This window comes from Alligator mississippiensis, chromosome 1 (assembly GCF_030867095.1).
Source record: "Alligator mississippiensis isolate rAllMis1 chromosome 1, rAllMis1, whole genome shotgun sequence".
NCBI lineage: Eukaryota > Metazoa > Chordata > Crocodylia > Alligatoridae > Alligator > Alligator mississippiensis.
The window spans coordinates 284,117,446-284,134,683 of NC_081824.1; the positions used below are offsets into that span (position 1 = coordinate 284,117,446).

Below are 17,238 nucleotides of genomic sequence, written 5' to 3' on the forward strand. Positions count from 1 at the left end.
ATATTTATATGGCTTCTAGGGCATTTATACACATACCTTTTTGTCCCACAATGTGCTGGAGATCTGCTGCTTCAGAGCAGACTTGATTAATCAAGCGTGCTCTGCAGGTGAGCTGACCTGCAATGCACTGCACTGCATGCAGTTGTATAAGCAGTGAAATGCGTATCAGCGCACAGAAAATGGTGGTGGTGTGCTTTTGAACTCAAGTCATTTACTCAGTGCATTTCACTGCTTTTCAACTGCAAGTGTTGCAGCAACAGGTACTTTTCAAAGTTCCCGGTGCTGTGGTGTTTACACATGCAAAAAATGCCTCTACTATTTTCCAGTCATTTAGGCTTCTATAGGCTTTTCCCAAGATACTCTTTCCTTAGGCAGATAGTTTCCCTCAGCTTTTGATGGACCATTTCATATGAACCTGAGCATTCCCCCTCCATTTACCTACATATCATTTCCTTACATGCAGAACAGATTTGAACCCATCTACCCCCAGTGTGTAATAGTACACAGGAATGAGGAAAACCTGAGGCATAGTTATTCATATTTTCCATATCACCATTTGTGAATATACACACAATTATCTTCTGTCTTCTGTAGAATAGGATAAAACTTAATCCACTTAGATTCTATAAAAATGAAAGAACTGCCATGAATTTAAAAAAAAAGAAAAACTATAGAATTTACTATATAGGATTAATTCCTGTAGAAGTCAAGAACATAGTTCTCTATTGAATTCTACAACAGGATTTAAAAATCAAGAGAAAGTATTTCTACAATATTCTAAATATTTTTAGAAAAGTTTCAAGAGAAAGCACCTTGGCTTCTATAGAAACCAGTTGGTTTCATCCCTATTGAATTCATATAGAGTACCAGACTGGAAACATCCCATTGCCTAGATTCCCAGCAAAAATAGTATTTGGGAGAGCAAAAGTATCAGGTGTCCTATCCACAGAAGAAAGAGAACAAGTGAAGTGATGGATGACTGATTAACCAGAGACAGGGAAGCATTGCGCTGCTCTTTAGAACTAAAGATAACTAGAAAAGCTGATGGGAAGTAGAGCAAAGAGCTGCCAGTTAGGAGGGGAGCAGGGCAAAGGTTGAGCCTTTGATTCTTTCTTTGTTTTTACAATATTGTATACATTTAATCTGAACCAGAAGAAGTATTACTTTTATGAAGGGGAATATGCAGTGTATGGGATATTATTCTTAGTCTATTTTTATATTTTCTGTATATACCTTAATAATGGTGGGTATGTACAGACAGTACACTTAATAGATCTAACTAGAGTTGGGTCTGTCTATGTGCTGACCTATACACATTTCTGGGGAGGTTAACTCAGGCAAAAAATTGTCAGCCCAATCTAACATAGTTCACCTGAGAAAGTGCATTAAATTAGACTGGGCACATGTTAGCTTGATCTACCAATTGGGCGTACACATTTGCCTAGGACTGGGAAAGACCACCTGCTCACTCCAGCCTTGGCTCTGTGCTTTTCCTAACCTCCTCACTCCCACTGGGACTGGACTATTTTTAGCCCTCTGACCAACAGACAACCCCCTTGCCTCACAGACCTGCCAACCCTCCTCAGTCCCACCAACCATGCCTTGACTTGGACCTAATTAAAGTAAGCTGTATGATTATAGATCAGGTCCTGGAAACATCTGCACATGTCCAGTGTCTAAGAAAACAAGACTTTTCAAGATTACTTGATGTAGCTTGGCGGCTAAAGTGTTAGCTATCTTAAGTACATATAATTTACAGCAATCAAAATGTACATTTGCAGAAATTTAGGAATAAAGAAGTACAGCCAAACTTAAACCCCACTTTTAACAATAGCAATAAATATACTATAGAGATTTTTTGTCAAACTTAATTTTTCTTAGTGAAAAACCATAAGAAAACGTGTTTTAATATTTAACTTTGTCACAAACAGGATCTAAGATTAAAAACAGAATATATATCACTGTGGAAATATTTCTCCTAATCTGAAAAATGCTAAACAGCCCATAAATATCACAAAATTACCTTTGTGAATTGTTTCAGTGATTAATTGATTGTATAGCTTTAGCTCATATGTCTGCGGCTTGATAAATAATTGTAGAAGAATTGTGTGAGAATGGTTATATATTTTTTCCTGACTTAAAATATGAAGAAACAATTAGGAACACTGCACACTGGCACAATGGCATAAATCTCTTGCAGCACTCTTAAGAAAGACTTGTGATCCAAGTGCTTTGTGGACCTGCCATTTGTCCATGAAAAACTAAGAAAAGTATGTGTATGGTGAAAAATGTAGTACATGTTTCATATTTTACCTTGGTTCTACCACTAGCAATTCTTTATGATAGTTTGCAGTTAGGTTCAGCCATTAAATATCATCTGGTAAACTTGGCTAAAACATATTTTCCAGATACAGTAAAATCCCTGTTACCTGGTGAGTGGGGAATGCCGGGTGCCAGTTATGTAAAAATTCCAGTTATCTGTGGTAGATAATGCAGAGTGGGAGGGGAGGGGAGGGGAGGGGGTGGTGGCGGCTGCACGCGGAGGGTGGCAGCACATCGTGGTGGGTGGCAGCAGCTGCTACTGTGTGCGAACTTCCCCCGTCCCCGTCCCCCCCCCCCCCCCCCAAAGTGTGTGGCCGGCTGGCCCGAAATTCAAGTTGGTAGAGTATTCTGGCTTGTAGAAGGCCGGATAACAGGGATTTTACTGTATATGAGGGCTGCTCAAAAAGTATGGAGATTGATGCTGTAGGAAACAAAATAGTTTATTTGCAGGAGTTTGGGCTTAATCTCCTGTGAAGTATGTTCCTTCTGCAGCCACACACTTCTCCCAATGTTTCTGCCATTGTTGGAAGCAATTTGTGGAATCACTAAAAGCTGCTCAGTCACATTTGTTTTATGGATTCCACATCACAAACTCTTCTTCCTTTCAAGGTTTTCTTTAGTTGAGGAAAGAGAAAAAAGTTGCATGGGGCCATATCAGGTGAATATGAAGGCTGCAGCACTTGTGGGATACGGTGTTTGTCTAAAATTTGGCTAAAAATTGCTTCACAAGCTGTCCTGAGCGCGTAGGCACATTGAAGCATCCAAGAATCAGATACCCACTTTACTGGTAATTTTTCTGGTTGTTTCATTCCCAAATTGCCAGTTAGAATTGAATAACATGAATCAACAGAAATTCCAGCTTCTTCTGCTATCTTTCTGACTGTCAATCCCCTATCATTTCAAACCAAACTATGAACTGCTGCCACATTTTTATCATTTCATGATGTTGAAGGGCATCCAGAATGCACATCACTTTCAACCGATGATTGTCCTTTAAACCGACAATATCGTTCAAAAACCCTTGCACAGCTCATAGTGTCATCACCAAATGCTATTTTAAGTAATTCAAATGTTTCACTTGCTTTTTTCCCAATTTCCTAATTTTCATTAAAAATGTAATGCACATGAATTGTTCTGCAAACTCAGACATAACAAAAGGGGATGTGAGACACATGCTCAGCAAAACCATGCTCCCCACCCAATACTTTGTACCACAAATACACATTCAGTCTCGATATATTTTTTAACAGACCCTGTAAGATAAGAGCCTACCATTTCCATGAGTATTTTGTTCCCAACACCCACTTTTTAGAAAGTAATTCTAATTTGAAAATGTCTGGCTTCGGTTATCAACAATTGGTTTTTCTGTCATTTTCCTCTGCCAGATAAAAAAAGCCCTTCTAATATTTAGTATTTTCACCACAAAGTTACTTACATACTTACACCTCTCAAGAGATTTCTCTTTGCTAAGCTAAGCAGGTAAAGCTCTTGTTTCAAGTTTCCTGCCCCCACTCAACTCTTGAATCTTTTTATGGCTTTTTTATGTATTTCCCATGGTAAAGCTTAAATAACTTTAAAACGTGGACACCAAAACCATATGTACTATTCCAGTATTGGTCTTTTCAGTGCCACTTCCAGATGTAAAATAAGCTTCTGTCTTCTATTTTTTTCTCTCCTATTTACATATTTGAAAGTTGCATTTGCTCCTTTTGCCGCAGTATCATTTATGAGTTGCTTGTCCATTATGACTGCAAAATCATACTTTAACTTTTTGGAGTAATTCCTTTACAAGATAAAGTCCCTTGTTCTGTAAGTACAGCTGGTATTTCTTGTTGTTACTTGTAACACTTTGCTTTTGGCAGTATTCTATTCAAACATTAAAACACGTTTTGTTTGAATAGACTCCAAGCCTCAACAAAACAGTAACAGCAAATCAGGACTCTCTGCATAACTTCCCTCTCCTCACCTTTATTTATCACTCTTTCAATTTTTCCATTACTCATAATTTTTATCAGCAGTGATTTTATATTTACTTTCAAAACATTGGTGGGAATGTTCAATTGTGTTAGGCCTATGTTAAAATAGCTCTTGCCCTCATGGTGTGTGCCCTTCATTATTCTCCACTGAGGGGCTTTGGGGCTGCAGCTCTTAAAAAACAGAAACCAGAGGGAGGAAGAACAGAATGGGGAACTGAGACTACTCTGAGGCTAACCCTCAGAGACAAATTATCTGGCTGTCTGTACTTGCTCTGGGTTTCCTGATCCTGCACTGCTATAGCAACAAGGCAGGCAGTGGGGGTTAGGACATGGAAATGTTTTTAGCCTGGTGGTGTGTTTACTGTGCAAACAGTTCTGTGGGAGGTGAATTGTCCTTCTTTCTGTAAATTGTACACCAGTCTATTCTCCAAGATGACAGTGCGGTAGATGATTTTTCAAGTACATTATTTGTATAAAACATACAAAAATAGGATGTATGGAAACTGAATGATAGACATGCAAGGACAAAGCAAACTCCTCACACTCACATATGGTAGAGGGTGTGTATAGACATTCAGGGAGGTTAGGGGGAGGTTAGATCAAGTTAAAAATGGACACGTGATCTAAGGTAAATCAGATTGGGGAGGCTGGTTTGGGGACTGGTGATTGGGGAGAACCAGCAGGGTCTGGGGTGGTCAAGGGATTGGGGGACAGGTGGGGTCTATGAGAGGGTGTTGTGGTCCAGGAGGGTTTGGCAGGATCAGGAGGGGCTTGTGGGGTCTGTGAGAGGTTTTAGGGGGATGGGAAAGCATGTCTCCCACCCCCACTCCAGACCAGGTACTCTTTTTAATTGCCCGACCTCCCCCTCACACCCAGATGAACAGCCCTCACAGTGAACCAACCCCCTTTCCCCTCCCCTTCCCCCCACTCCAACTTATTTCCTCTGTTCCTAGCACTGGCTAGCACTGGTAAAACTGGCACTGGGAGAGGTTTGGGGTTTCATGGACTGGGAGTGTGTGGCTGGTCTGTGGGGATAGGGTTTTCATCTGGGGGTGGAGAGTGGGACTGGGGGGCTAAAAATAACCTTGTGCCATGGAGGGGATATAAAAAGTGCAACCCTCTGGCTGGCACCAGGAGCTGGGCTTTTGCAACCCTGGTTCTGTGCTGGGAACTGTACAGAAGCTCAAGAAAATTAGATCAATCTAAAAATGGGCAACCTAATCCATGTTAAGTGCATCTTGGATGCAGGGTTACCTTAGGCTGACCATTTTCAGACTGATCTAACTGTCCTGAACTTCTGAATAGTTTGTGCTTAGGTGGACCTAACTATGGATCCAAGTGTAAAGTCTGCATGTGGGCAAGTTTGGGTGGCCATTTTTAACATGTTCTAACCTGCCTCTAACTTTCCTGAATATCAGTATGCAACCAAAGAAAGAGAGAATCAGGTCTATAGCTGGGAGTTTTCTTTCCTTCTTTGATTTTACAACGTCATTACTTTTGTGGATCATCTGATTGGCTAGTGGTAAAAAACAACTGTAGTTTCAAATATGCAGCACCTTCTTCTTTGATAAATATCATATAAAAATGCTCAAACAGAAATTCTGTTAGGGATTTTCAAGCTGTGACACTACAGTGAGTTTTAAATTTCCATCACCATTACCATTCTGTGATAGTATATGACAAGCACAGAGTCCTGCTCTTGCGACAGAATAATTACATGCACAAATACAGCCTGGGGAATAGCAGACTAGGCTTCAGGACTGCACAAAAGTACCTGGGGCTTACAGTAGATCATAAGCTGAATAGGAAACAAGAGGCTTCTCTTGTTACAAAAAAAAAGCCAACAATATATTGGGCTGTATTAACAGTATTGTCACTTGCAAATCAGGGGAGTGATTTTTCCACAGTATTCAGCACTGGTGAGGCCTCCTGAGGTCCTGTATCCAGATTTGGGCCCTACACTTCAAGAAGCATGGGGGCATTTAGGAAAAAGTCCAGTACAGAGCAACAGAAATGATTAGGAGTCTGGGAAGCAAGACTTATGAAGAAAGAATGGAAATAGCTTGGAAAAGAGAAGCCTGAGGAGGAAATTTGATACTCTTCCAATCTTCAAATACTAGATGTGTGATTATAAAGAGGATGGGAATTACCTTTTCTCTGTGACTATAGGGATCAGGACTAGGAACAGTGGCCTAAAGCTTCAGCACAGGAAATTTGGGTTTGAGATTAGAAGGCATTTCCTGACTATGAGGGTGTTCAAGCATTGGAACAGGCTACTTAGAGAATTTGTGAAATCTTCATCCTTGGAAATTTCTGAAACAAGTTAGAGAGATGCTTGCTTTGGATGATTTAGTTGAGGATGATCCTGCCTTGAGCAGGAGGCTGCACTAGATGACCTTGTCAGGTCCCTTCCAGTTCTACTTTCCTATGATCCTAATGTGCTCTGATAGAACTTCACTACAGGTTGAGAGGTAAATTTAGTCCAAACCAAGCTGGATTCTATAATTTGGTTTAGTACAGTAGTATCCTAATCCTCTTTGTATATGTGCATGTGTGTGAAAATATACTGAATGATATTATGGACAATGCCCCTTGATGTGAAAAAGTGATAGCTATGAGATTGAAATGGCAGCTGATCTTAAGTCCTCTTTATGTCTTCCTACTTTTGGGCTGCTCCAGGAACCATAATGTCCTCTCCTATAGAACAGGGTAGGTCCGTGCCTTGGCAGCAGTATGTTGTGACTGAGATGTTCCCAAGCATGCTCTGCTCATCTTGATTTCCCCCTCCAAACCCAGAAATATGCTTTTCAAGCATTCTGGAGACTAAGATCTCAGGAGAGACCACAGAGTAGCCTCCCTGGTATATTTCTTGGTTTAGAATGTGTCAACATATGCTCAAGGTCATCCCAACCTGGGTGCGTGGACCCCCTATGAGTTGAGCATGACCTAGAAATATCCTTTCTGGCTACCAGAATGCTCTCTGTGCTCAGACTGTGGAGTCTGCAGGGCTGAGTGCATGAACCAGAGTAGTTATCCCTTGCTGGTAGCAGGGCTTTTAAGGGTCTTCTATGTCTCTAAAGTAGCATCTGAAGACAGGAGTAAGAATCTCATTTGCTGTCTGATGATGTCTTCCAATCCCCACCGCCTCCTTGTTTTGTTTGTTTTTTTCTTTTAGAATACGGTTCTGCTCCCACTGGAATCAACAACAAAATTCTCATTGGCTTTACTGAGGTAGGAGCAACTACGTAGAGTTTCTGAGGAAAATCATTCCAGATTAAAGATTTCAGAACTAGCCCCCAAAGCCTTGGATCTGCAATGAGGGTCAGACCTAAGTTTATACTGACATAATCTGCATAATAAGTCTAATACGGTTCACAGATCCAGTCTTGCAACATTAAAACCTGCTCCATTTCCTTAATTAGTTCTCTTAGAACTCCCAACAGTCAAAGATATTTTTTGAACATCTTGGGAAAGGCTTTGAATTGTTTTAGTGATGCATCAGTAGTAATTATAAACTTCAGTTTTAATTAGGAAACAAAATACAACATATTAAGTGGGGGGAAATGCTTAAGAAGTGTTTTTAACTGCTGCATCATTTTGAAAATGTATTAATATGAAACATGAAGAAAGCTTGTTATTATATGTGGTTCCTATATATATCCTGGCCTCTGAGGAACTCATTCAGTCAGTGCTTGTCCACATTTGTGGAGATACTACTTTGTGTTAGGAAGGAATTTACTCTTGTAGGCTGCCATAGAAAGCTAGTTTCTGAGTAGCCGTTCTCTTTTCTCTATTAGTGACAGCTGAAATACAGCTGAAAGCATGGTATGTAAAAATATAAGTCAACCCATTCTAGGAAATTACATTGGTGAATCATTCATATATATTTAAGGTTACTTCCACCTTGGCATGGGTTTGATTCCACCATGATCAACACTACAAATAGGTCGAAATTAAGTCAAACCAAGGGAAAACAATAGACAGGACATAATTTTGCCTTTTTTTCAGCAACCAACAGTACAACAACAATATAATTCTTGAAAAAGAAATTCAATAAACTTGTACATGACACACCTTTCCCTGAGCTTTGTGTCCCATTGTCCTATTTCATCAATGTTTGGGGTAAGTACATGTGATTGTCCAAGAACGGATTGTAACCCCACTGCTTCTTTGGGGATCCTCCTCACCACCACATTCCCTTTTTGCCTCAGAGGTGTGAAATACCTCTACTTCAAGTCTTTCTTACATCTGTTGGAAAGAAATAAAAGTCTTTAGGGTTTGCTTGTTATTTAGTATTATCTAGTTCATTAAAACAATCATTTGATCAAGAAGCAGAAACGATGGTATGTGGCAGGTATTAACTAAAGTATCCCAAATGATGCTCAGTACGATTTGTGCTTTGATGTTTTCGGTACTGGTTTGACTGCTCCACTGCTATCAACAATTGGAGATTTTTGCTATTCCAGGCAAGGCCTAGATGGATCAGTCTCTCTCAGAGCCACTTATTTTAAGTTATAGTGAATATGCTAGGTCATTTAACACATGCTGGCTTGCAAAAATAGGTGGAGCTTCTTATCCTTTAGAGAGGTGTGGCGGCATCTAGACTGGGGCTGAGCAGTAAATAGGGCTAGTGAATGATTAAAAAAAAAATCACAATCGCGAGGTTAAAAAAATAGTTGCAATTAATTGCAATTTTAATCATGCAGTTAAACAATAATAGAATCCCAATTTATTAGAAATATTTTTGGATGTACACACATGGACACAAACCCTAGACAGTCCCCAAGACCTGGCTCTCCAATCCCTCTCCCCCTCATACACTTACCTGCATCCAGCTGCTGAGTCTGATCCCAGGGTACCCTGCCTTGCTGGTCTGTGTGTGTGTGTGTGTGTGTGTGTGTTTGTGTCCTCCTGGCTCTGTGTATATATGTCTTTGTGTGTGTGTGTGTGTGTGTGTGTGTGTGTCCGGGCAGCAGCGAGCAGGGAGAGCCGCTTTTGCTCCAGCAGCACAGGCAAGCACACAGCAGCAAGGGGAGAGGGGCTGCTTTTCCCCCCATCACCAGCAGTGATTAATGTGTGTTAAAAAAATTAATGCAACATCAAATTAACGCATTATTTGCAGGCGTTAATCGTGATTAATTGACAGCCCTAGCAGTAACATAGGAGAAAGTCTAAGTGGAGCCAAGCTCCAAGAGCAGATTCATTTGGGAGTTTGTGGTGCTTATTGTCATAAGATATAAGAAAGTCCAGAAAGGGGGTGAGCTTTGAACCTGCATAAGATGTGCTAACTATTTTGGAGTGGCTTGAAGCATCACTGGCTTATGCTGACAAAGGGGAAAAGTGATTTTCAGGTATTGCTTTAGAACTTGCATTAACCTACATTCTTAATCCATATTCAAAACTGTGCATTATATTATATAAGCAAGTGTAAAGACCTATTCTGCTTAAGGCAGACAGAATGATTTCTGTTCCTTTGGAAATAAAGAAGTGGGAATCAGAGGAAGGGTAACCCACCATTTGCTGGAGGAAGGCCAAAACCTATAAAGGGAGAATGTCATTTTCAAGCATATTAAAAGAAATTATAAGCTTAATTAAGTGTGGAAATTAAAATAATTTAAAATAAATCAACATTAATTGACAGCTGCCACTCTGTTACTTAACTACTCTGTTGTGTCTAGCTTTTGTTAAGGTTGAAGACAGTAGGAGAAACGTGACATATCAAATGCGTATTGCATTTCCCAGGCAGAACTGAATCAGAAAAATATGAAAGAGTAGCCCCTGTGAATTCCCTGGCTTTTGTCAGTTCTTTTGTCAGTCAGAACATTATTATGACTTCTCTGCCCTTAAGATGTTATGCAGTGTTTTTGTATCCCCTCTGACAATTGACAAAGAGCTGTTTCAATAAACTTGTTTTAAAGTTGCTTTGTCTTTGTTTTCCAGCTGCAGTCTTACTGACCTGGAACGGAACAAAGATGTAGAAATGACATTCACACCATTTAATTGGTATCATTAACAGTTTTTTCACCCCATAAGGGAAGCAATAACAGCTCTTCAAGAGCACACTTCTCCTGGGAATAAAGAAACCAACCTCTAATTGAGTTTACGGAGCTGTTGTTGTTTTTTTTTAGAAAAGACAGGTTAGAATTCAAGGCACTGGCTATAACCATCAAATTTTGAATGAAGAAATAGACAGGCTCTTCCTTTGAGGGGCCCTAAGCAGTATTAGGTTGCACATCAGCCTAAAGATGGGACTTGTCAGAAAAGTCAAAATTCATGTTAAAACAATGTTGTGGTGAATACCGACATGAACTGAATTCTTCTGGGGGTTGTCCACAGTATGAGGCCTATCAAGCACCTAAGGAAAGCCCTTCGGATGACTGATGGCCCAGGGTAAAAATACTAGGTGTTTGAAAAAGCACTTCTATCTGAACTGACCCATGCAAATTCAAAACTGTCTGTTTTTATAATTCCAATGCACATTGTATTGAAGCATCAAATAATAAGCAAAGGGTATCAGCTGCTATTAACTTTTGCAATTATTTTGAATATGAATGTTTTAATGATCTGAGGCTTTCATTATGATGTGCATACTGATTTAAAGCTGACATTTCAGCCAGAGATGTGCCAAATAAACTGGAACTCATGTGATGTAGCAGAATTCTTTTCTCTATAAAGGTCATTATTTTATCTGCTAGATAAAGACTCTGCTGGATTTGTTTGTGAAAATAATAATGCATTGGAAAGCATGTTGAGATCCCTTACTGAAGTTTTTTTTATAGAATTACAGCCAATAATCAGGTAAACCTCACAAATCCCTATGTGGTATGCATTTTTAAAGTATTATATGGATAGGGAAATTGAGATTCAGAGAAATTGTATGATTATGCAAGTTTAGTGCTATTAGAAGTCTTAACTCTAATCATATATTTTAACAATTAGATTAGCTTTCTTTTTCTTCAAAGGAAATTAAAATGTCTATACTGGGTGATATTCACGTGCAACATCCTACTGCTATTTGCTTTGTATCATTTTAAAGGACGCAGTCTATTCTATGGTCAAAACTATTCCGATGTCTTAAATTGCTTCTCTCCCAGGCCATTTTAGAAGGGCATGTCTACGCTGCACAATGAAGTGCAATGCAGAGATACCCAAGTTAACTCAGTGATCTACTTCTGTGCTGTAACAGCTAGACTGCTCCTGGGACCTGAAGTTTAGGTATCTGTACACTACATGGAGTTTAAAGGGTAGACATACCCAAGTCAGGAGGCAACAACTTAGGGCACTTTGACATGTTCCAAGGGTGGTGGTGGGAGGGTACACTTTAATTAGGGAGACTCTGAGAGCTGTTTTAATTAAAACGCCACAGCACCTCGTGTATCAGTGTCCCCATGCTTCAAAATGATGGTAAGGGCACTTGAACCAAAGATCATTCAATAAGCCCCTGTTCAAGTGCCCCTGCTGCCATTTTGAAGTATGGGGACACTGATACATGAGATGCGGGAGGCTGCTGGAGTGCAGTAGTTACCATGCTCCAGAAGACTCGACTAATTGAGTCAGTGCATTGGGAAAGCCTCTGTGCTCATCTATAGGCACTTTTACAGCCCACAGGCCACATCTGTTCTTGCAGAACCATTGGATCTGGCCTACAGGTATGGGACTTCAGTGGCATTTGGTGGCAGGGGGCTTCAGCTGTGAGGACTGTTCCCATGCTGCTCTGGGGACAAGGGCCAGCTGTGAGCACCCTTCCTATGCTGCAGTAGAAATGAGCGGCAGCAATGGCTAGGTCCAAGTCCGTTCCCTACCTCTGTAACATAACACCCCGGTTTCTTTTTTTTTTTCTCTTTTATATATAGATATAGATATAGATATGTATTCCCTCCTCTCCCCACCTATTTCTGACTTTTCCTCTCCCTCTCTATTCCCTGTAGATAATTATAAATAAGCTAAGTTATAGGATAAGCTTTAATAAGCTTTATTTTGGGTATTAAGTTTTATTTTTTTCTCCCCTCTTTGCAAATAACTGCCCTGCTATTTTGATATAGATACCCACTGTTTTATAAGTGATAATGATTATGTTTGTACTGCTTTTATATTATATTACTGTTTTAGGCCTATATATGTAAGTTAGCGTAAGTCATGTCAAGTCTCCATTTTGTAATGTCAAGCCTCCATCTTATCCCCATGCCTGGTTGTGTAACCCATGACTCACACTACCCCTCCTATGCAACTTGGTTCCTGAATGAATAAAAATAGCTCCCTCTGACTGACCCAAACCATCAACACCAATACTTGGACCAATGACCCAGCCATTGGAACCACTCTCAGCACTCAAGAAAGAAAAGATGAGGCAACCCACCATTTTGCCAAGGCTGCAGATGCTCAGTAAGAACACCTGGAGCCCTCTGGGACAGGACTGACCTTGCCTGGACAGGCCCTCCCCATAGGAGATCAGAGGTAGTCTGCCCCATAAAAAGGGGTAGTGAAGACTAACTCATTGGGAACATCATTTCCATCTGGACCAGAGCAGTTCCATGTCACACTGCCTATCCACCCCAGAGGCCCTGCTGGCGCCCCACTCTGGACAACATCAAGCTGAAGGAGACCCCAACTGGCCATCAAGGACCCACTTTCAGCCTGGGATAGGTAGATATCACCTGCATATTTATTCCTCCAATTTGGACTCTGTCTTTCTCCTCCCAGACTTCAGTCCCTGCACTAAGCCTCTTTAACCCCTGCTGCCATTGTGTGTGTGTGTGTGTGTGTGTGTGTGTGTGTGTGTGTATGTATGTGCGCGCGCTCAAAGGAAACAATAAAATATTGTGTCACCATCTCTCCTGTTCAATAAAACCACTGTCATTTGTAACCCCGAGTTGAGTTGTGTTTTTCTGAGCTCCATTCCCTATCTTAAATTCCGGTCTCTGTCTCTCTCGGCTCCGGTTCCCACTCCCCCGACACGCATTTTCCTGATCTCTCAATTCTGTCTCCCTTTTTCTGCCACCTTTCAGCTCCTCTTTGTCCCTTTCTGCAGTCTCTCAGCCCTGTGGCTTTCTGCAAGCAGTTAACTCCACTGCTGCCACTTTTGCATCCTCTCAGCCCTGTGGCTTTTGCAATCTGTCAGCCCTGGCACTTCCTGCAAGTAGTTAACCCTGCTCCTGCCACTTTTGCAATCTCTCAGCCCTGTCGCTTTCTGCAAGCAGTTAGCCCTGCTCCCACCACTTTTTGTAACCTCTCAGCCTTGTGGCTTTCTGAAGTCTCTCAGCCCTACATCCAGTTTTCCTTTCCCCATGTACCTCTCAGTTCCCCTGCAGTATCCTTGCTCTGGCTCCAGCCTCCGGGCTCCTCCCCGACATCACTTCTTTGCTCTACCAGCTTTCTGCTTTTAATTAACACCAATTAATCTTAAGTTACCCCAACTTCCCTTCCAGTCTGTCGGTTCTAAACCCGGCACTGGCAACTTTCAGTCTCCACCTGAAGTAACCCCAAGCTTCAGCCTAGCTCTTTCTAAGGTTACTGGTTCTAATCCCAGTCCTGGCAACTTTCACCCCCCTACACTTTCACTCCCTCTCTTACCTTTACCTTCCCCCGGGTATCCCAAGTCCACCAAGCACATACATACACACCACAAATTAGGAAGTCAGCAGTGTGTGTGTGTAGGTGAGTGGTATGTATGTGAACTGATATACATGTATGTCACTGTGTGCATGATATATGAATTAGTGATCTGTGTATGTGTATTGGGTGTGCAGGTATTGGTACTTGATTCTGGTCTAATTTCTTTTGGTCTGTATAGTGTGTGCAGGTGCTTGAATTGGTGATAGGTGTGCATTTGCCTAGGCTGGTAATTTTGGATGTGTATGTGCCTGGATTGGTAGTGTGTGTGTACATACCTGTTGGGGGGTGCACACGCCTAGCATGAGTGTATGCGCCGTGTGTGTGAATGCACCTAACTGGAGCATGTGCATGTGCAATTGTACACCATGCCCTCCTGTCTAACAGCGCAATATTGAGATCCTGAGGGTTGGCCTGACCCCACAGGGCAACACCTCTACCTCTGACCTGAGGTATGTCATTCGAGCTTGCAGATGGAAAAGGTAGCCTACCCCTGCCCTAAGTGACCACTTTGTTAATGAGCAAAACAAAGCCTTCAGCCCCACTCAGTATAAAGGCTCTACTGTAGAAATAGTTCCATTAAAGAACTGAGAAAAACTTTCAGTGAATGATTTGAAAGCTTCATGTAGTGACTAGGCAGATGCTAACCTAGTCTACATTTATCCTAATATATATAATATGCACAAAAAAAAAAGCAAAAATATGTGCTTAATCCTGTTTAAATATCTCTCCCAATATATACTTGGTCCAAATAAAGATCACTCAAAACTTTCTTCCTTTTCACATATTTCCTGGACCATCACAGCTGTTATCATACTCTATCCATATGTACAATAGCCAAATTTTTCAGTATTTGATATTTTGGTTCAAGCCCCATCTCTGGATAGAGGTGGTTATGTGAACATTTGAGCTTTAATACAGAAAGAGAGCCTCATCATTGAAAAAAAAATGAAAATGTTACCCAACTGTACCAGGGAGGTTCAGAATTCAGAAGGGAAATAAAAAATATGTAAGTTTCATTACTTTTATGCTAATCTGATGATCTTCCCCCAGGCCCCTTCCCCATATTGCTATCTGTGTCATGATTTTTTTTTCCCCCTGCTTCCTCGGAAGCAATGGGTGTTGGCTATAGCCAAGGACGGGGATTTTGAGTGGGCTTTGCTAATGCTACTTCTGGGACTAAAATCTAGAAGTTCTTGCTGTTTAACTCAGGGTTAGACTGATTGTCAGATTTGGGGTCAGGAAGAAGTTTTATCTGATTACCAGGTTTGTATGGACTCTGAGGATTTTTGCCTTTCTCTGTAGTGAGTGAGAGCCAGAGTCAGCTTTAGGGAAAATGGCATCCTAGATGAATTTGTAATTTGGCATTCCCCCCTCCTACCTGGCACCCCCCTGATGCCTGCTCCCAAGCCACTGGCACTGCTGCCTTGTCACAGAGGCTTCATCTGATAAGCCAGAGAACTGAGCAGGGAGCTATGGAGCTAAAGCAGAGATACAGGAGCCTATAAGGAGCAGCCAATGAATGCTGGCATTGGGGATCTGGTGCCTTGTGGCCACCATATGGCTCCTCCAGTGCCCCACATGATCAGTCGTATGCAGGTAAGTCTTGGTAAGAGCCATCCTATGTTCCCCTCCATGGGCTGCCAGCCCCATCCTGGGGCTCCCTGCATGTGCTTCCCCACTCTGCTCCACCCTGCAGGAGCAGGTGCTGCTGCCACCCCCACATACAGAATCCTGGGTAGCTCATCCTGCCACATCCTGCTGAGGTGCCTTTCCCGCAACCCCAGCATCGTTGTGGGTCCCAAACAATAACCCAGACTGGCACCATTAACTTCTGCTTAGGGTGCCCTTGTATATGTATGGAAAATCCCTGGTCGTGGTGCCCTGGCTGGCTGCTCATGTTACCCACCCCTAAAGCTGGCTCTGATGGTGGGGATGGGGTCCTCCTTCTTGGATCTCTTGTATATATTTTAACAACCCTTGTAGCAGTAGGATGCTAACTTCCACAGTCCCCTGATTTATCTGTAGCACGCTAGTATTTTATGCCTTGTAGCTGTGTGAAAGGGTGTAATTTAAGTGATAGATCAGACAAAGATTTGTATGGAATGATTTGCATAGGGATGATCCTGCCTTAGGCATGGGGTTGGACTTGATGACCTCCAGAGGCCTCTTCCAGCCATACTTGTCTATGGTTCTATGAAAGCCCTGCATAAACAGTTGCACAGTTGAATAGCATCAGTTAAAATGCTTTGCTTTTGATTATCAAGTTAGGAAACATAATTGCTTGTTCATACTTTATATAATTTTACATATGTCTCTCATAATCTAAGATATACAGTGGAATACAAAGTTTCCTGGTGTGTTGTTGCAAATATATTTAAAATATTTTTATTAACCAAACTTTAAATAAAGTTGATACAGAGATGCACACAATCTGGAAAATGCTTCAGAGGATTGGCAGGTCTCTAAGGGCATGTACACATGTCCTCCAGGATGGAGGGGGATGTTTTAATTAGTGTGGCTGGAGACCCACTCTAATTAAAGCACCTGCAGCGTCATGCGTATTCAGCATCCCACACTTCAAAATGGTGGTGGGGACACTTTAACTAAAGCTCATTTGACGAGCTTTAGTTAAAGCACTCCAACTGCCATTTTGAAACACAGGGTTGGTGAATACACGTGAGGTGGAGGCTGCTGGAGTGCACTAAATGGCACTCTTCAGCAGACTCCATCGCATGCTAATTAGTGTGGTCCAGCCACAGGCAACTGGTTGTAGAGGCACGGGGCGGGCACGTGCCCTCCCTGAGATAGGCCCCTGACTCGGCACCACTCAGGACAGGGCAGTTTTTTGCCATGCCATCCGGCAGCATGTTGGGGGAGCAGGGGCACTAAGCCACAGCATAGAAGTATAGGAGTGGATATGGGGGCTTTAGCCTGCCCCCAGGCCCACCCACAAATTGTGCCCCCCCCCCAGGCTTGTAGCAAAAAAAAAATTCAAACAAACCCTTCTTTTTTTCAGGAAGCACCCCCCTCCCCCTTTTAGATTATATTTTAAATTATATACATATATTGTGTTCATTTCTGTATTCTATTTTATTATGCATTTCTGTATTTTATTGTTCATGTATTCCCTGTACACTTTTGCCATGGCATCCTGTGTGTAACATTTTATCTATGCCTTACATTTTATTTTATATGGTCTTTAAATTAAACTAAGCCTTTTAATTTTGAAATTGTAGCTGTAAAAAATCATTGAATTGTATCACCTGTACAATGTAGTGGGTGGTCCCTTGTGTGAATGAAAGTATGTATGAGGCAGCTGTTAACCGAA

The 17,238-nt window shown here is 41.6% G+C and overlaps 1 long non-coding RNA gene across 2 annotated transcripts in view; it reads left to right on the forward strand.

Annotated features, from left to right (window-relative positions):
- The window catches only part of LOC109280333 (uncharacterized), a 143,715-nt gene extending 130,554 nt beyond the window's left edge, over window positions 1-13,161 (forward strand). The window contains exons 6-8 of one of the 2 annotated variants that reach the window (XR_009459050.1): window positions 7,474-7,529; window positions 8,307-8,420; window positions 10,239-13,161. This is a non-coding gene — a long non-coding RNA (uncharacterized LOC109280333). Of the gene's footprint in view, window positions 1-7,473; window positions 8,421-10,238 lie in introns of both variants that reach the window. The other variant, XR_002086614.2, reaches the window with a different exon arrangement.
- Window positions 13,162-17,238: the final 4,077 nt, after the last annotated feature.